The 21036-nt window shown below is 49.5% G+C and overlaps 1 protein-coding gene across 15 annotated transcripts in view; it reads right to left on the minus strand.

The window, feature by feature from the left end:
* The window catches only part of LOC129535564 (NBPF family member NBPF4-like), a 203223-nt gene that overhangs the window by 143424 nt on the left and 38763 nt on the right, over positions 1-21036 (minus strand). The window contains exon 1 of one of the 15 annotated variants that reach the window (XM_088835677.1): positions 580-3518. The exons of the other annotated variants lie outside the window; for them this stretch is intronic. The gene's annotated coding sequence lies outside the window, so the exon portion shown is untranslated. Of the gene's footprint in view, positions 1-579; positions 3519-21036 lie in introns of those variants that run through there. 15 annotated transcript variants of the gene reach the window in all.

A 21036-nucleotide genomic window follows, 5' to 3' on the forward strand; every position in this document is an offset into this window, starting at 1 on the left:
CCCTCACCGCGTCAGCCATCCTCCTGAAGACGCCAGTGTCTCGCTTGTCCAGCACCCTTCGACTGAAGCGCATGCATGATCTGACCTGGGCTGCTGACGACCTAAGTCAGGAGAGGGCCTCCCCACACGCTCCCGATAACTCAGCCCTGAGCCAGAAACCGCGCAGAGGGAGGCCCCTCGACACCTCCAGGCTGCAGGCTCACCAGGGCATCCAAGCGCTTGCTCTAAAAACAGACTATTTGTGTGAAGCCACTGAGCCTGGCAAGTTCTCCTCTCAGAGACATGCTCATTTGACTCCAGAGACCTCCTTAAGGAACATTCTGTAAAATAAAATAATTATATTTTTAAGCACACACAACACACATCATTATTTCAAGCTACTGAAGAAAAGCCCTGAGATATCAAAACTGGCTGCAGGTAGAATTCCTGCAGCGCATGTTCCAGTGTCCCTTTCCTGGGAGCACTTCTTCAGGTCTTTATCCTTAAGAATACTCTTCTCTTCCTGAAAGACCAATTACAATAAAGCAAGTGCTATGTCTGTATTAAAATTACCCAATATGTTGGGAAGAATTAGCTCACCAGCATCCTGGGAAGGTTTTCATGCTGTGCAGACTCTCAGGATCTATCCTGACCTAGAACCAGCGGACCAAAGGGCACCGAGGTCCCACGCGGAGAGCACGCAGCAGGCCCAGGTTAAGCCGGGTCAACAACCCCAGACAGAGTCCCGACAGCCTCACTTTCTCTTGATGGTCCCCTTAAAAATTTAAAGATGAACAGGAAAGCAGCAAATGAATACAGAAACCATCCGTCACTGTCTGTTCAAACCAATGGACTCAATCAGACTTTGAGTCCAACTTCCCTTCATGAAGGGAAGGCATCAAAGGCATCTTCCTTCCAGCAAGGGAGTGAGGGCGTTAGCACCTTCCAAGGTGAAAGCCTGGCAGTTCATCTGAGGGTCAACCTCCTCCCAGGAGGAACCCTGAGGCCTTGCCATGACACTCTCTCAGGCCCCAGGGGGTTCTGGTGTGTCCCTCTCGGCCAGCTGGCCGGCCACCTAAGTCCTCAGAGGAGGCAATGCCTAACTTCCATGCTCCTCCCAATCCTCAACACCAGAGGTGGGGGCACCAGACGCCAGGAGGCAGGAATGACAACATCAACCCGAACCATATATTCTTAGCAAGCAGAAAACAGCCTGCACGTGCTTTTAAATTTTTCAACACAGAAAGCTTTACAATGGTTTACTTTGGCCAGACTATATTTTTTTCACTTGCATTTGGTATTTTTCTAAAAAGCTTTATACAGAATTAAAAAATGAAAAATAAAGATAAGGCTTTGACAGATGCGAAAGTACATGCAATTAATTCTCTTTAGCCTCCCAGATCCAAAAGTCCTACTACAATTTCCATAACGTTAAGTATAACCCAGGGTTGTACAGTCCATTTTTAAGTAATCAAATACTATGGTCAACTTTATGGAAAACCAAATGAGCCCAAAATAACCTTAGAAATACAAACATATCCTCCTGCCCTTAATGATGAGGCCAAAGATTTGTTGCCACAGGAAGACGGTGTGGGGGAAATCAGTAAAGCTCTTGCAAAAAGCCTCAATGAGACAGTTGTTAATGGGAACTTGACACTGGCAGGGAGCCACAGCAGTGGGACTATTACACCACTTTCCAAACTGCTATTCCTCATTCACATTCTTAGGAAAGGTGAGTAATGGATCTTACGTAAAAATGAACTCAATGACTGCTGCATGAAGCCATATGTACAGAAGCAGGAATTCTACTTTGTACAGAAGGGTGGAAGGAATTCCACTACAGACAGATGTCAGGGGCCAACTTCTAACTAACCTACTGAAGAACGCAGTGAGGCCTCAGAGGAAACTGATGCCGGACTCACAAGCACTCAGGATGGAGGGTGAGAACGGGGGCGCACCATCCTGAGGACACTCTGCTCAACACACCCTTGGCCACCCCCACCACAGTAGCTGGAGGACACAGCCCTGGAGGGTGCAAATGGCTCCACCTGCAAAAAGCCACGTGGTGGGAGAGCCCCCTGGAGGTGGGCGAGGGCAGCACCCCCTTCTCTCAGCAGTTCTAACCAGAAGCCTTCCTTCCAGACCCAGAGGGCACCAACCTTGAGGAAAAAGCTCCGCGACGGGACTCTTCTGGAAAGTAGAGGAGGGGCCACTTCCAAACTCACTTCATGTAGATAGAAAAACCCAAATGCCCAAACCTCTCAAAGACATCACCAAAAAAAGTTACACACAACACCCCTCACGAACTTAAAACACACAAATCCTAAACAGCAGATTTATCTTTCAATTATTTATTCTTGGCTGCACTGGCTTTCTGTTGCTACATGCAGGCTCTTCTCTAGTTGGGCACGTGGGCTTCTCACTGAGGGGCCTGTCTCGTGGAGGCTCAGGCTCCAGGCGCATGGGCTTCAGTAGTTGTGGCCCACGGGCTTACTTGCTCCACAGCATATGGGATCTTCCTGGACCACAGACCCGGTCTCCCCTGAGTTGGCCCACAGATTCTCAACCACTGGACTACCAGGGAAGTCCCAAAATAGCAAATTTAAACCAGTAATATGTAAGGGAAAAAAAAGATTATACCATGAATTAAATGATGTGGTACAAAGTTTCAAGGTTGATTTAGGCTCCTAAAATTAACTTATTGCACATTTAAAGAATAAAGAAGAAAAACATGATATGTTGACAAATCCACAAAAACTGTTTAACAAAACTCAAAAGATTGAGGAAGCATTTTCAGAGTGAGAGGGGTCACCTATGAAGGCCAACAAAGGCAGCAGCCACTCTGCTGTTCCCCCACGGCTGGGATGCGTAAGGAGCGCACTGGGATGCTGTTCAGGCCTGGTCACACTGGAGGGCCCAGCCCACGCAACAACGGTGACAGAAGGCAGAAAGGTCAGAAAGGAAGCAGCGCAGCGTCTGCACCCACAGGCACCACGACTCCCTGCAGAGAGAAGCCTCAGGAAATGGCAACAGAATTCCTGGAGCTAAGAGGTGAGTTTAGTGTTATGCACCAGAAGCAGCTGGGCTTCCCTACTGGCTCAGACGGTAAAGCGTCTGTCTGAAATGCAGGAGACCCGGGTTCGATCCCTGGGTGGGACGTTCCCCTGGAGAAGGAAATGGCAGCCCACTCCAGTATTCTTGCCTGGAAAATCCCACAGACCACGGAGCCTGGTAGGCTACCGTCCATGGGGTCGCAAAGAGTCGGACACGACTGAGTGACTTCACTTCACTTTCACCAGCAGCAGTAATTTAAAAGCAAAAAAAAAAAAAAAATTAAGTAGATTTAGAGTATCATCAAAAACAAAGTATTTAGAAATAAGTTTTACAAAATACACACAAGATCTTCAAGCTGGAAACTACCAAACATTACTGAGAAAAATTAAATAGAATCTAAACAAATACAGAGACAAACCACAATCATGAACTGGAAAATTCAATTTAAGATGTCAACCCTCCCAAAATTGATACATAGATTCAAAGAACTCCAATCAAAATCCCAGTACGTATTTTTGGAGAAACTGACACCTTGATTCTAAAAGTCATATGGGAAATTGAAACCGAGAAACCAAGACAATCTTTCAAAAAAAAAAAAGGGCTGGAGACTCAAAGACTTATCACAAAGCTGCATCAAGTCAGTGCAGCTGACTGGCCGTCCAGTCTGCACCACGCAGCCTACTGTCTGCTTTACGTGAAACTCAACACCTCCACCACTCTCGCCCCAAGGTCTCCTCACTTCTCTGTGCTCCCACCTGCTCCCAATGTGTCTTCCTGTATCTCACTGTTCACTGAACGTGGGGTAGGCCAGGCGAGAGCAGGGAAGCTGGAAGAAAACTTGAAGAGCCACAGGAGCTGCAGACATGGTTACTCTCTGCAGACCGGCACAGCGGCCGCAGCGGCAGCAGACATGCCGGAGCCTCTCCTCTCAAGACTGCCCTAGGAGCCGCAGCAGCAGCAGACATGCCAGAGCCTCACCTCCCGAGGCTGCCCCAGCAGCCACAGCGGCAGCAGACAGGCCGGAGCCTCTCCTCCCGAGGCCGCCCCAGCAGCCGCAGCAGATACACTGGAGCCTCTGCCCTCGAGGCCGCCCCAGCAGCCGCAGCCATAATGCAGCCGCGAGGGCATCTTGGGTGGTGCTTACACAGGGTGCTGAGCGTGCGCAGGGCTGAAAGTGACCTCAGCTGTTACATAACCACGTGCTCACAAAACATGGGGCAGGAGCCACCGGCCACGGGGCGAGAGAGAGCCTGACCACCGCCACCTGGCCAACTGTTCTTTCCCTATGTAAGGCCACGCTGATCGCCGCCTCTGCCTCCCAAGAGCCCAGGACACAAGAACGCGCCATGCCTTGAAGAGGTCAAGCGGCGTTCCCCAAGCCCCACAGGGCGCCAGCATCACTCCCAAGGCTCAAGGGCGCGTTAGCGGGATAAGAAGAAAGCAGCTTTGCTTCTTTACCAAGTAAGGACTCGCCAATTGTTCCCTGCCCCCTGCCGCCTGCCCAGTCTCGCTCAGAAGCACTGGCCTCCGTCAGGCTGTTCTGCAGGCAGGACTCCTGCTTACAGGCATGAGAAACCGGCACTGGCTAATTTAAGCACAAAAGCAACTTACTGAAAGGCTCACAGACGTTCAGGGAAGAAGCTCAAAAACCTGTAGGAACCAAGACTGGCACCGTCCAACCACAGACAGTCCAAGCCTCAGGACACACCTGCGGGAGCGCCCGGGAACTGCAGGCACGCGGCAGGCCCCGCCGCCCCCTGGGAACAGGATGCTGCAGCCACTGTCGGTGCCTGACTGCCTGGGCTCCCCCGCACGTGTCCCGGGACTCAAGGCCCAAGCAGGAGCTCAGAGCTGGCACGGGGCCCAGGCCCGTGGGCACCTGTGTTGAGTGTCCAGGAAGAAGGACAGCTGCCAGGAGGGCTTTGTCAGTGTTGCCCCCCTCAAGGACACGGACCACCACTGCCACAGAAAGCAAGACTGGCAGAAGCCAACCAAGAGAAAGGGCGAATGGCAGAGTCCACTCCTCTTCCAGGCCTCACTCTGCTCAACGATAACACAGGACTAGTAATACGGTTTTCACCAGCCTCGCTGGGCTAGTCTGTGGGCCCAGCTGGAGAAGATGGGAAAAGCCATGAATGGGGTGGGCCAGGTACTCCTGCATTTGGAAAGGACCACGGTCCTGCTCGGCACACATCCAACCCTCACCCTTACTCCAAGGAAAGGTTGGAGAGACACGTCCAGGTGTGCAAGGCAAGCCAGGGCAGGACAATGAAGGTGACTCAGGGCGCAGGGGCACGAGGGATCCCCCACTTGTGAGGATGAGCAAGCTCAGGCCCCTGGCTCCTCTGGGAGAAGGGCCTTGCATGTAACCCAGTCATGCCAGGTTCTTGAGCACAGCCCAGACTGGCTGCACGTCAGAGGCCACTGGCCTGGAATGCAGGGAAAGGGCAGCCAGCCAGCTTCCTGAGCTGGAAGGGCTGCCTCTGGACCGAGTAACAGCCACACACTCCAGCTCCTCCACCTCTGAGGGACCACGAGGACTCCGAAGCTCGGCCTGAAGCCGCCGTGCTCCCTGGTGATCTGCAGCAGCACACACCTGGCAACACAGCACTGGCCCCGGACACCACCCGGGGCTCGGCTCACAGCACGCAGGCGGCTGCCTCAGCACTCTCAGAACCAGCTCCACCGGCCTGCACAGAGCGTAGGGCCAACCACAAATCATGCCAAGGACCGACAAAGGGCAGTTCGTTCTTAACAGGAATAAAATGGCAAGCTCAAAATCTCAGTTCTGAACAAGTGGCACGTCACTTCCAGCCATACCCAAGCAGCGGATCATGGAGTTACATGAAGTCTGAGGGAATGAGCTCCTTCGACTTCCTTACTGGGTAAACAGGATGGAAATCAAAGCCTACTTCAGTGTTCCTGAACGTGAGGACTCCCCGAGGACTCGGGCCTGTTACTCGCAGCCCAGCCCCTCTGGCCTCAGCCTGGCTGTCCTTTCAGGAGCACCTCTGGGCTTTCAAGCCCATTAGCAGCACCCTGCTCGTTAGAGATAATGCACCATAACCCACCAATGGCTACTTTGCCAGAAAAAGAAAAGCTGCAATTTTTATAATATTTTATACCAACTCTACCAGAAATAGCATTTGAGACTCCACAGAAGCCTGTGCACTTCCTTTCCTGTAGACAACCAGGACATTCCGCACAGAGTCCTTCCATGAGCAACAGTAAGAATTAGCTGAATACTGAATGCTACTATGTAATGGATAATGTGTCCCCAAGACAGAAGCGCTGGGCCATGTTGTGTGGAGTGTGTGTTGAAGAGAAGCCCAGGCTGAACAGCAGCCGTGCGACAGGTCCCGTGGAGCTGGCAGGCCTGGCAGAGGGGTGGGGGGAAGCCAGCAGGAGAGACGGGGGTGTCACAGACACCAAGAGGGGCCCTCAGAGGCTGAAACCGGGCAGCAAGAAGGGCGTGGTTTCAATAGCAGGCAAAGCATCAGGGAGCCAGGGCGTCTCAACACAGGCTGGTGGGAGGCGCCGTCTGGAAAACAACAATGCCAGACACACACGGGGCTGCCGTGCCCACGGTGGCACAAAGAAGCTGACGGCATCCTGAGCCCTAGGAACACGGCAGGCCTGCCCAACACCCCCACAGCAACGTCCCCAGGATCCGAAGGCCAACCCGCCTCCAGCTCGGAGATGGAATCCCATCAATGAACGCCTGCCCAAAGAAGGCCATCCATGACCGTGACCCCAACAAGCGAGCTGCAAAGGGAACGAGATCCAGGAGACACGCTGCTCACTACAGACTCTCCAACATTCACGGCCCAAGCACCAAGCCCAGGGCCAAGCAGGTTTCTGGCAGCCTGGCAGGACTCACGGCCAGGCTGCTGTCAGGCAGGGAGGGTGGCTGCCCCAGGGGAGCAGGGCCGCCTGCTGCAGGGGAACAGCTGAGAAGGTCTGGAGAACATGACAACTACACAGAGACCGTAATCACAACAAGGAGCCGGCCAGGAGAGAAGACACACGTGGGAAGCAGGCTGGGTGGGGAGCCCAGCAGCAGAGCCAGGGGCTGGGGAGGAGGCCGAGCCGCTGCAGAGAGAACCCCGGGCAGAAGCGCGGCCTCCGTGGGTCAGCATCGAGCCTCGCTTTGTCCCTGAGGCGCCCCAGAGCTTTACGCTGGGGACAGATCCACCAGGCTGACCTTTCCAAAGACATTCTCTGGCAGCGGTGTAAAGAACGCGTGGGCACGGAGGTTGGGAGCTGTGGTGGAGACCATGGAGACAGTTCGAGGACTGATGATGAGCTCAACCAGTGCGAAAGAGAAGGCAGACTACATAATGAGCCGTAAGTAAGGATTCATAATAAATGTTTAACAAATACTTGAGTGCCCCTTATGCATGAGCCACCAGGCTCGGGTGCTCACCACTGGAATGAGACAAACGCGGTCTACCAGGGGAGGAAAACTACCCACAGAAAGCAAATCCTGCCGAAATATCTTTGTAGCTTTTGTCTAGGTGCAAAAGTGCTCTGAAGTAAAAGCGTATTTTAGACTATCAATATAGATATGGTAGAATGATTTAAGATCAGTGGAGAAACATCTCCAGAAAGAATGAAGGGGTGGAGCCAAAGCAAAAACAATACCCAGCTGTGGATGTGACTGGTGTTAGAAGCAAGGTCTGATGCTGTGAAGAGCAATACTGCAAAGGAACCTGGAATGTTAGGTCCATGAATCAAGGCAAATTGGAAGTGGTCAAACAGGAGATGGCAAGAGTGAACGTAGACATTTTCGGAATCAGTGAACTAAGATGGACTGGAATGGGTGAATTTAACTCAGATGACCATTATATCTACTACTGTGGGCAGGAATCTCTTAGAAGAAATGGAGTAGCCCTCATGGTCAACCAGAGAGTCTGAAATGCAGTACTTGGATGCAATCTCAAAAACGACAGAATGATCTCTGTTCGTTCAAAGGCAAACCATTCAGTATTACAGTAATCCAAGCCTATGCCCTGACCACTAAGGCTGAAGAGGCTGAAGTTGAACGGTTCTATGAAGACCTACAAGACCTTCTAGAACTAACACCCAAAAAAGATATCCTTTTCATTATAGGGGACTGGAATGCAAAAGCAGGAAGGCAAGAAATACCTGGAGTAGCAGGCAAATTTGGCCTTGGAATACGGAATGAAGCAGGGCAAAGGCTAATAGAGTTCTGTCAAGAGAACACACTGGTCATAGCAAACACCCTCTTCCAACAACACAAGAGAAGACTCTACATGGACATCACCAGATGGTCAACACCAATATAAGATTGATTATATTCTTTCCAGCCAAAGATGGAAAAGCTCTATACACTCAGCAAAAACAAGACCGGAAGCTGACTGTGGCTCAGATCATGAACTCCTTATTGCCAAATTCAGACTTAAATTGAAGAAAGCAGGGAAAACCACTAGACCATTCAGATATGACCTAAATCAAATCCCTTATGGTTATAAAGTGGAAGTGAGAAATAGATTTAAAGGACTAGATCTGGTAGATAGAGTGCCTGATGAACGATGGACAGAGATTCATGTCACTGTACAGGAGAGAGGGATCAAGACCATCCCCATGGAAAAGAAATACAAAACAGCAAAATGGCTGTCTGGGGACGTCTTAAAAATACCTGTGAAAAGAAGAGAAGTGAAAAGCAAAGGAGAAAAGGAAAGATATAAGCATCTGAATGCAGAGTTCCAAAGAATAGCAAGGAGAGATAAGAAAGCCTTCCTCAGCGATCAATGCAAAGAAATAGAGGAAAACGCAGAATTGGAAAGACTAGAGACTGCTTCAAGAAAATTAGAGATACCAAGGAAAAATTTCATGCAAAGATGGGCTCGATAAAGGACAGAAATGGTAAGGACCTAACAGAAGCAGAAGATATTAAGAAGAGGTGGCAAGAATGCACAGAAGAACTGTACAGAAAAGATCTTCACGACCCAGATAATCATGATGGTGTGTCATTCACCTAGAGCCAGACATCCTGGAATACGAAATCAAGTGGGCCTTAGAAAGCATCACTACGAACAAAGCTAGTGGAGGTGATGGAATTCCAGTTGAGCTATTTCAAATCCTGAAAGATGATGCTGTGAAAGTGCTGCACTCAACATGCCAGCAAATTTGGAAAACTCAGCAGTGGCCACAGGACTGGAAAAGGTCATTTTTCATTTCAATCCCTAAGAAAGGCAATGCCAAAGAATGCTCAAACTATTGCACAATTCACTCATCTCACACACTAGTAAAGTAATGCTTAAAATTTCCAAGCCAGGCTTCAGCAATACATGAACTGTGAACTTCATGATGTTCAAGCTGGTTTTAGAAGAAGCAGAAGAACCAGAGATCAAATTGCCAACATCCGATGGATCAAAAAAGCAAGAGAGTTCCAGAAAAACATCTATTTCTGCTTCATTGACTATGCCAAAGCCTTTGCCTGTGTGGATCACAATAAACTGTGGAAAATTCTGAAAGAGATGGGAATACCAGACCACCTGACCTGCCTCTTGAGAAACCTATATGCAGGTCAGGAAGCAACAGTTAGAACTGGACATGGAACAACAGAATGGTTCCAAATAGGAAAAGGAGTAGGTCAAGGCTGTATATGGTCACCCTGCTTATTTAAATTATATGCAGAGTACATCACGAGAAACGCTGGTCTGGAAGAAGCACAAGGTGAATCAAGATTGCCGGAAGAAATATCAACAACCTCAGATATGCAGATGACACCACCCTTATGGCAGAAAGTGAAAAGGAACTAAAATCCTCTTGATGAAAATGAGAGGAGAGTGAAAAAGTTGGCTTAGAGCTCAACATTCAGAAAACTAAGATCATGGCATCTGGTCCCATCACTTCATGGGAAATAGATGGGGAAACAGTGTCAGACTTTATTTTGGGGGGGCTCCAAAATCACTGCAGATGCTGATTGCAGCCATGAACTTAAAAGACGCTTACTCCTTGGAAGGAAAGTGATGAACAACGTAGATAGCATACTAAAAAGCAGAGACGTTACTTTGCCAACAAAGGTCCATCTAGTGAAGGCTATGGTTTCCAGTGGTCATGTATGGATGTGACAGTGGGACTGTGAAGAAAGCTGAGCGGCGAAGAATTGATGCTTTTGAACTGTGGTGTTGGAGAAGACTCTTGAGAGTCCCTTGGACTGCAAGGAGATCCAACCAGTCCATTCTAAAGGAGATCAATCCTGGGTGTTCATTGGAAGGACTGATGCTAAAGCTGAAACTCCAATACTTTGGCCACCTCATGCAAAGAGGTGACTCATTGGAAAAAACTCTGATGCTGGGAGGGATTGGGAGCAGGAGGAGAAGGGGACGACAGAGGATGAGATGGCTGGATGGCATCACTGACTCTATCCATATGAGTTTGGGTGAACTCCGGGAGTTGGTGATGGACAGGGAGGCCTGGCGTGCTGCAATCCATGGGGTCGCAAAGAGTCGGACACGACTGAGCAGCTGAACTGAATTGAACTGAGAATGATTTAAAATATCTACCTACATCTCTTACCTGCATGTTCTGAGTTTTCTACAGTCAACTTGAAATTGTTTTACAAGGATAAAAACTGTATTAAAATTCAATATACAGATGACATCAGCAAATATTCTACATTTATCATTGTCTCAATATCACAGTCAGAAAACAAAGGACTGTTATTACTTTTCTTTGTAAAATAAAAACTCTGGGGTATGAAATTTTATTTGACTTTAAAAAAAAATGGGGCGGGAAGTCCTTCCCTGGTAGTCCAGTGGTTAAGAATCTGCCTTGCAACGCAAGGGACACCAGTTTGATCCCTGCTCCAGGGGACGATTCAGCCTGCGCTCTGGAGCCCGGACACCTAGAGCCTGCGCTCTGCAACAAGAGAAGCTACCACCATGAGAGAGGAACCCCCATCCGCCACAACCAGAGAAAGCCTGTGCGCAGCAATGAAGACCCAGCAGAGCCATAAACAACTAAACCTTAAAAAAAAATAATAAAGATGGTTGAATAAAATAAAGATCCAAGAAAGAAATCACATCTGCTTCTTTCCCATCACTAGTTCCTACACATGGGGCCTAAACAGGCCCCCAGCAGCTTGGGGCCCTTCCTTCCTGCCTGCCCTCATCTCTGCCTGGTGAGCCCAATTCACTCTACTTCTACTGCTCCTCGGACACACAGACATGGCTCTTGCCTCAGGACCTTTGCACCTACCACTCACGCTTCTTAAGATGCCTTCCCTTCGCATTCTGGCACAGTGGCCTCCGTCACTTAGTTCACAACCCTGCTCAAATGTCACTGTCTCAGAGAAATCTTCCTAAAACAATCCATCTCCTTTATCCACCCTTTCCCATTCTTTTCCTTCATAGCACGTGTCATATGAAATTATACTGCTGCTGCTGCTAAGTCGCTTCAGTCTTGTCCGACTCTGTGCGACCCCATAGACGGCAGCCCACCAGGCTCCCCGTCCCTGGGATTCTCCAGGCAAAGAGTATTGGAGTGGGGTGCCATTGCCTTCTTTTATTTGCCATGTGTTGCCTCCACTAGAATGTAAGCTCTAATACAGGTAGCAAATGTTATATGACAACTCTGGCCAATGAATAAGGAGAAGTCTGCTGAGGGGTCTTGTTTTAACTTTAAAAAAGTTTTTATGTGGCCAGCCCCATCTCCTCCCCTTTCTCCCTTTCTTGACTTTGCAGATGTGATGCCTAGAGCTGTGGCAGCCATTGAGTAAACATGAAGCAAAGGCAAAAGACTAGAGAGCCTCTGGCCCTGACACTGTTAGCCCCTAAAACCAGTGCTGTCTGTGGCTAGACTTCTACTTGTGTGAGAAAAAGAAAGCTCTGTTTGTTTCAAGTCAAGGTTGTGAGGATTTCCTGTTTCCTTCAACTTGAAAAGTGAAAGTGTAGTCTCTCATTCATAGCCAACTCTTTGCAACTCTATGGACTGTAATCCTCCAGGCTCCTCTGTCCATGGAATTCTCCAGGCAAGAATATTGGAGTGGATTGCCATTTCCTTCTCCAGGGGATCTTCCCAACCCAGGGATCAAACCTCGGGTTTCCCATGTCACAGGCACATTCCTAACCGTCTGAGCCACCAGGGAAGCTGATGCTGTAATACTTAGAATGCATCATCAGTTCAGTTCAGTAGCTCAGTCGCATCCGACTCTTTGCGATCCCATGAATCACAGCACGCCAGGCCTCGCTGTCCATCACCAACTCGCAGAGTTCACTCAAACTCATGTCCAGCGAGTCGGTGATGCCATCCAGCCATCTCATTCTCTGCCATCCCCTTTTCCTCCCGCCCCCAATCCCTCCCAGCATCAGACTCCTCCAGTGAGTCAACTCGTCGCATGAGGTGGCCAAAGTATTAGAGTTTCAGCTTCAGCATCAGTCCTTCCAATGAACACCCAGGACTGATCTCCTTTAGAATGGACTGGCTGGATCTCCTTGCAGTCCAAGGGACTCTCAAGAGTGTTCTCCAGCACCACAGTTCAAAAGCATCAATTCTTCAGCGATCAGCTTTCTTCACAGTCCAACTCTCACATCCATACGTGACCACTGGAAAAACCATAGCCTTGACTAGACGGACCTTGGTTGGCAAAGTAACGTCTCTGCTTTTTAATATACTGTCTAGGTTGGTCATCACTTTCCTTCTAAGGAGTAAGCGTCTTTTAATTTCATGGCTGCAATCAGCATCCGCAGTGATTTTGGAGCCCAAAAAAATAAAGTCTGACACTGTTTCCACTGTTTCCCCATCTATTTCCCATGAAGTGATGGGACCAGATGCCATGATCTTAGTTTTCTGAATGTTGAACTTTAAGCCAACTTTTTCACTCTCCTCTCACTTTCATCAAGAATGCATCATAGGTACTCAGTAAATAGCTGTTGAATAAATGAGCTAATTATCCAAATCAGTCAAGTATACTTGCTGTGAGAACTCAGAAGGAGAACTCCAGGATTAATGACAGGCTGGGGTCTGAGGGCCAGAGGCTTCCTGGAAGAGGTGCCTACACAAAAAGGCGAGTCACGTTTTCTGAGGGAGGGGTGAAGGAGGGAGCAGTGATGGCAGGCAGGTCTGCCGTGCTAAGGCCCTGGAGCCAGAGGAAGCACGGGGTGTCTGGGAGCTAGGAAGGCCACAGACAAGGGAAGGCAAGGACCATGTCAGAGGGAGCCCACGGCAGCAGCTCCCATGGGCACAGGAGCGGGAGACAAACGGAAGCACCAAAGACCCAAGAGCCTCCCGACCAGCAGAGGGGCGTGTGGTGTCTGGGATGCTGTAACCACTCCCCAGGGTTATAACACGTTCATAACAGACTCTGCTCCAGTAACAGCAGGCCATGCCAGTTTCCAAGCCAGAAAGAGGAGGAAAAGTTCTACCACCCAACCATCATTACTCCTAAGCACCAGCTTTACAGCGAGGAAAACAGGGGCTTGTCCTGGAAATAGCGATCTGCAGGCTCTTCTTCTGGAAGCAGCCAAGTGGAGGCCTCGGGAGCCCTGTGGGAGGACAGGGAGGAAACCCTCCAGCCAAAGCCCACCATCAGTTTCCAATGTGCCAAACCCACCTGTGTGTGAGTTGATAACTAGGCTACAGGGTCCTGTGGAGGCTGTGACAAGCCAGTTCTTTGAATATTTCCCAAGAGCCACAAGGGGCATGCTCACGTAGTGGGAAACCTGACTTCCTTAACGGAGTCCTCCAGCCGAAGGTAGAACCAGGCCCGCATGCTTTCAGGGGGATAGTACCACGGGCCAAGCTTAGGACACAGAAGGGGTTAAGCAGCCAGCCCGCCCCACTTTCCACTCCCATGAAGCACAAGCCCGTGACCCCAGCCTGGAGGCCTGGCAGGCCCAGCTCCCTGAATTATCATGGCAGTCACCTAAAGCAAGAGTGGCTGACATTAATTGGTGGCAGAAAAAAAATGATTTTTCATGGCTATTTGGAGACCTCTGAAAAAGCTAGGGGAATTTCGTTTCATCTCCCTTTCAACATGAATGGTGTTTAATGTTCTCAATTAAGCAGTTGGCGCCAGAGGCCAGGTTCCCACTATATCAAAAGCAAGAAACCTAGTAACAAGCTGTCTTCCTCCTCCTTTGCTTGTAGTGTTCCAGGCTGGCCACGCCTGTTCAAACACTGTCCTTCCAGAACCATCTTCACAGTCAATACCTTCCACTTTTAACCGTTTCTAGTATCGGTATCCTGCACAATGAAACGACCAGAGAGGCTGGAAAAACCTTGCCTGCCTTCCTCCTCGCCATGCACAAACATGGAGCTCAGACGTGTGCTCCCGAGGCCGCCCCCAAGTCAGTGATCAGCCCATAGCCAAAATCAGGCCTCCCCGGGAGCCGCATCTCAGGCCTCCTGGCCTTTCCATCTGCTGCACGTGTGAAGTGGGAGCTCGCTGGCACTGAGAACTGACATAGGAAAGGGGAGCAACCCAGCTGCAGCTCCTTCTGACATCAACAAAGTCATCACGAAGAGATGACGAGTTTTACAATCACCCTGCTGAGCAGAGAAAAAAAGCATCAGGGAGCACCTTTGTCCTCGTTACTCAAGATCAGCCCACCTAATAATCAGGTGTGAGGGGTTATTTTAACTAGGAAAAACGCATGTGTCAAACCCCTAGAAAAGAGAAAATACTCCTACCGATCACCTCTTAATAAACCTGGCCAAAGAGGGTGGAGAAGAAAGTGGACAGGACTGGTCCTCACCAGGTGTGTGAGTCAAGAAGGAAAACACCAGGGAAAAACTCAGGCCAGTGGCTAAGACCCAGCTCACAGTGCTACAAGGACGGGGTCTCCATCGTGGAATTTCACCAGGTCACTTTCCACCAAGAGAGTCAAAATACGGCTCAGTCAATTATGCCCTAACAACCAAGAAGAAGGCTTCAATTTCGTTGAAACGATTTTACCAAACAAAATACTGGCACTGCCACCTGGTATATCAAATTTAGAACAGATCCAAAAGCTGCGCAAAAACATCACTTCACATATATACAAAAGTCTGCAAATGGATGTTTACGGCTGCTTTATTCACAAGGCCAAAACTAGGAAGCAATCAACATGTTCTTCTCTTAGTGAGTGGCTGAAGTGCTGCACAAGACAAAGGACTATTCAGTTAAGTTCAGTTAGTTCAGTCGGGTCCGACTCTTTGCGACCCCATGAATCATAGCACGCCAGGCCTCCCTATCCATCAGTCACTGCTAAAAAGAAATGTGGCACCAAGCTGTGAAGACACACGGAAGAAACTTAAATGAATATTACTATGTGAAAGAAGACTGAAAAGGCTTCTGAAAAGACTATGTACTCTGTGATTCCAATTATGTGGAGATACTAAAAAAAAAAACAAACAGTGGTTGCAGGGTAGCGGGGAGAGAGGGAGGAACAGTAGAACACAGAAGATCTTTGGGGTAGGGAAGCCGTTCTGGAGGCTGTGGTGGTGGTGGAAGCAGGATATCATACTGAACACAGCTGTCAAAACCCGTGGAGAGCACAAGACCAAGAGTAAACCCTGACGTAAACAACGGACAAATGTATGAGTGTGTGTGTGTGGAGAGTGATGGTGGGGAGGGAATGGGGGTGCATGGGAGCTCCCTGTACCTTTTGAGCAACCTTGCTGTGAACCTAAAACTGCTCTACAAAATAAAGTTTATCTTCGTAATTTAAAAAATTAATAATCACCCCCAAAGCCTTCTGCTATGGCCCTGATATGTAAGGTTCTGCATTACAGAGACACAGCTAGGCTTTCAAATGAAACCTGTTGGTGTGGGGGGTCCCATAAATACTGTGCTCTGCCTACTCCCACCTTATACAGACTTTCAGAACATGCGATCCGTGCTTTTTGTCATTCTCATCACTGGAGCCGGCCCTGCACGGCAAAGCACCGTCCTGATTAACCGCACTTTGGTCTTGAATACTCGTCACAACAAGGGTTGGGGAGTCAGGACCAGGGCGGAGCTCAGCTCTGCAGCATCACACACACATGCGTCTTACTAAATAAGCGTTCACCAGTCATCTAAACAACCCGCTACAAGCAGCATGTTATAAAAACAGCTGAGAAAATGCCTGCCTGTCAGAGTGACGTTTAGGAAATTTGTTTACTGGTCTTTAAAACCACCATTTCTAGAGCAAAAAAAAAGGCACCATCTACATTTTAAAACTATACTTAAAACTCAGTTTTCCTTTCTAAAGTTTTCATTTTTGTTCTCGTTAGCAAACTAAGGTATATGTCACGCAGGAAGGTAACTGCTTTTCTATTCTGAAGCTCAAAGGCTGTTATGAATTTGTGCAAAAACACAGGAATTAGGGAGCAGTTGGAATACAAACTCGTGTGTGTGTGAGTAAAAGAAACAGACCACAGAGGAAGTGCATAAAACTAACACATGTGCAGCTTAACAAACTACTCCAGAAATTTCTTGAAGCTTCAAGCATTCTTGAAAACTATTTCCAGGTACAATACCAAAGTGACAACTACTGCACACATATCCATTCCAACAGTTTAGCTAAAATACCTCTGCATCTTGCCAAAAATTGGTACATGATACCAGAACAATCTACAGTGAGACCAATAAAGGTCTTTTTAGAAGTGCATTAGTGACGACATTAAAAATGTTCCCTACAAAGCTTTCTGACTAACCAAAGCACTGCAGACCAGACTCAAATCGACAGACTTGCAGTGAAATCAGAGGCTGGGGTCACAGCACGCTCACAGCTGAGTGCACACACTCTCAGGGTACACAGGGGAGCCTACGCACACAAAAACTACAAGTGAAACACTGTACACCTGCCTAGCTGATTCATTTCAGGGAAGAAAAACTTAACACCAAAATGAGAATAATACACGAAAACCACATTTTTATTAAGGTGAAAAAGGAGACTTCAAAGACGTTTCCCACTTGCTGGGTTCCCAGACCCGGGAAGCACCAGACACTGCCCCCAGGCCCCCTCCTCTCAGGGGACTTTGGGAGAAAGATGGGAGAAGCTCCAATCCAAGGCGTTAGTTTGAGCAGGTTATCCTGCTTACCCCTCTTCTGGCAATTCAGAGAACGTCTGAGTATTTGGTGAAGGAAGAGCTATTCTGTAACAACCAATGTACCAGGGGCCAGAAGGCCAGATGCACCAATGATCAGAGAAAGCAGGTTACAAAGAGTAAGGAGGCCCAGACCTCCCGCAAGGAGCCCAAAGAGTCAGAGGCAAGATGAGAACTCTGCATCCACAGCCACCGGAGCAGGATTTGGAAAAGCAGCCAGGAAGTCTTAATTCTGCAGCACAACCCCTCCTTCCAGCTCCTCTGCTCTAGTGGGCCCCGGGCCTCTGGGCTCAGCTGGGCGGACACCACGCGCCAGCAGGGCAGCACACGCACCGCAGGTCTCCTCCACCCAGCCGAGCCTACCGCTTGGTCCCCGGGGTCCCAGGCGTCCTAAAAGAGTCTGGCCGGCTCGGCACCCGCGGCAGGGCCTAGGCCCCGAGAAGTGGGAGGGAGGCTGTGGGTGGCCCTGAGTGGCCGCTCACGCCCGGCCCCAGGTCCCCTCACCCCTCCGGAAGCGGCACGACACCCCCGGGGGCTCCTGAGGTGGGAGCAACGGCCACGGCGGGAGGCCCCCCAGGGCTGTGGGCTGCACAGGAGCCGGCCTCCCCACGCAGCGTTGCGGGGACACCCTGCTGCTGACCGAAGCCGCCCCGGGAAGGCGAGCACGCACAGAGGACCCTGTAGCCGAACGCTCCCTCCACAGCTCCTTGCGCTCAAGGCTGACTGGCTTCTCCCTCCTGTTTAAAACTAGAAAGCGCCCCTCGGGGTTCCAGTCACTCACCTCCGGGAGAGCAGCCGAGTCCACAACGCCACGAACCCTGAATCTCGCGGGAACCCAGGCCTCGTGAGAACCCCAGTTCTCACGGGAACCTGAGTCCCATGGGAACTCCACATCTCGCGTGAACTCTGCACCCCCCGGGACCCAGAATCTCGCGCGAACTCTAAGTCCCACGTGAACCCTGAGTCCCAAGCGAATGCCGGGTGCCCTGTGTAACCCAAAATCTCGCGGGAAGCCTGAGTCCTGAGGAAACCCCCAAGTCTCACAGGTACCTCAAGTCCCCGTGAGGACTCAAGAGACTCATGTGAACCCCGAGTCCCACAAGGACCCAGAGCCATGGTGCCCTGTGCTCAGAATGTGACCCCATGAGCAGGGATCCACATCACCCACAGGATCCCAGCAACAGGCCGACACCTGAGCCCCTGACTCCCCAACTCTCACAGCATCCCCACGGCAGTCGTGGCATCCTGAACATCAGTAAAGACAGGGAATGAGCTGCTTATAATCTACTGTGAAGAAAAAAAATGAAAAAATGCCACCTTTTCCCTAACTTTTAACTACCCTTAGGACTGCTTGTGTGAACATCCGCGAGGAAAGTAGTCGTGTGGAGGTCTGGCGACGGGGGCTCTGGCCCGGGTCACCCCTAGGGGTTTGGCGGCCTCCCATGGGTCCTCAGCCCACCCTGCCGACAACTCCTGCCTCACAACCTGAAGACATCCCACGACTTGAGGCACCAACTCAGTCCCAGGCTCTACAGTGACAGTCTGTCATGGAGCAGGAGAGAGGGTGGCAGGCTGGTGCTCACAATGAAGTGTCGGGTCTTGAAAGAACTGTGATCTCTTGGGAAGCTTCAGCTTAAATATGTCATAGCAGAAAATAGCCTCATTCTTTATCCACCCCTGCTGTTGCTGCTGCTAAATCACTTCAGTCGTGTCCGACTCTGTGTGACCCCATAGACAGAAGCCCACCAGGCTCCCCTATCCCTGGGATTCTCCAAGCAAGAGTACTGGAGTGGCTTGCCATTGCCTTCTCCGTTATCCACCCCTACAGTTGGGCAAAGTTTAACTGACTTAAGAGAATAAGAAACACGTGAGAACAGGCGGGAAGATATGAGAGAAACACTTTTCAATCTGGCAAAACAGCCAAACCCAAGAGATGCGTGCTGCAGAGCGGGACAGGACAGGCCACTGGTTGCAGCCACCGTGGAGCTGGGCCAGCAGGGCTGGTGGGGAAGTGCAAAGCTCTCACACTTGTCTTCCTGACAGCAAGATGTGATTCAGAATCGTCCTCACCCCCAAAGAGCCCCAGAGTAGCAAAGTATCAGAGGTTTGTCTGCAATCAAGCCAGGAGAAAGACGTTCTAGTCAATAAAGTTGCCCACCTGTGTGTGGCTAGAACCTCTGTTATAAACACATGCTTTTTGTGTCGCCGATGTAATTAGCCTCCACAGGGGACTCACTATAATTCTGTCCCCTGGTTCAATAACCCAATCCCTGTTTGCACTGATTCATACAGCGTGGTGAGTAGTTAGATCCAGACTCCGTAACAGGCTCCGCTGAAATCCTCAAGAGACGGCTCCAGCAAACAGCCAGGAAGCACATCCCCACACATGGAAGGTGAATCAGTGGTGGCTTTTGGGGAGGCCTATAGAAATATCCCCGCCCAAAGCGAGGGTCCCTTCTAGAACCCACTGACCAGATGCAGACAATTATTCCCCGACTCCACTCTTCGTCAGTCTTTCCCGGGTGCATTCTGCAAATGAGGCAAGGTGCTCAACACCAAGAAGGGCTGAGAGGGACACGTGTGGGTGAAGAGACTGTGCTCCTGACAATGATCAGGGTCAGCAGGGTGCAGGGCATTTTTAAATGATTGGGGAAAGTCCAAATAAAAACACTTCAGGGTGTGCAAAAAATGACATGAAATCCACATTTAAGAGTCTATAAATAGTTTCAATAGAATCTAGCCAGACTCATTCTGTGTTGTCTACAGAAGCTCTGTGAGTACAGCTGACCCTTGAATAACATTGATTTGAACCATGTGGATCCACTTATACATGAACTTTTTTTCAATAGTAAACGCTACAGGATTGCACAGCCCTTGGTTGGTGGAAATGTTGAATACAGAACCATGATATGGAGGGCTGATTATAAATTATGCCCGGATTTTCAACTGTGTGGGACGGTGGGGATGGGGAGTTGGTGTCCCTAACCCCCATGTTGAAGGGTCAGGTGTAGTTGTGACAGGACCATACAGCCTGCAAAGCCAGCAACATTTACCATACAGTTTACTTTAGGAAAAGTCTGCCACCTCCTGACCTCAAAGCATGTAAGTGATTATCAGACTGTCCCAGGTTTTGTCCTGTCGGATCCTTCTCTCCCACCTGCTAAGAAACAAATCACAAGATCCACTTTGATCCCATATGCTCACTCCCCATCTCTGACACGACAACCTCGAGCAAGAAATAGGAACCAAAGTTCCCCGGAATTTCTTAAGTACTGGGTTAGAAAAACCTGTCACTGGCTCTTCAGGAGTGTTGAGCCCGGCCACTACTAAGGACCACAGGATTGGGGCCTCTTTATCCCTAATAAAGAATCCGTCGCACACTGTTTCTGTGGTGAAGGATTCTTGGGTGAGAAGCACGCTGTGATTGATGACTTGTATCCCAAACGGAAGAGTCTTATGTTCCAGACACGCTCAGGCAGCCGAGAACGAGCCAGCCTTGATGGCACAAGGCTCTTGGAGGGGCAGACACCATCCCCACCGCAAGGCCAAGCAGCCACCGACACGCACACTGCTGCTGCTGAATGATTAACCCAAGGCAGGAAATTTTATGTTCTAAATTAGCTACATTATGCCCAAAACCTATCAGTGGCTTGATAACTAGATTTCCAGACCAAAAGTGTACTTTCCATTTCATTAAATACTAATAAATGCAAGGTCAAAATACTAGTCTTTTATCTTACAGTGAATTCTTCAAAAACCATATACTCTAAGAATTAATTATCTCTCTGGAGAAGGAGATAGGTTCTTCCCCTCAAAAGATGGCTGAGTAGTCTCAAACTCTTAATTACAACATTTAAAACAGAACTGATAGCAGTCCAGGGTTTTCAGAAAGATGACATCATAGTGACCTGTCAGTCAGCACGGCCTCAGGTGGAGCATCTGGACAGTCGGTGAAGGGAT

This window comes from Moschus berezovskii, chromosome 4, assembly GCF_049115385.1.
Source record: "Moschus berezovskii isolate FMDL1 chromosome 4, NW_MosBer_1.0, whole genome shotgun sequence".
NCBI classification, from domain to species: Eukaryota; Metazoa; Chordata; class Mammalia; order Artiodactyla; family Moschidae; genus Moschus; species Moschus berezovskii.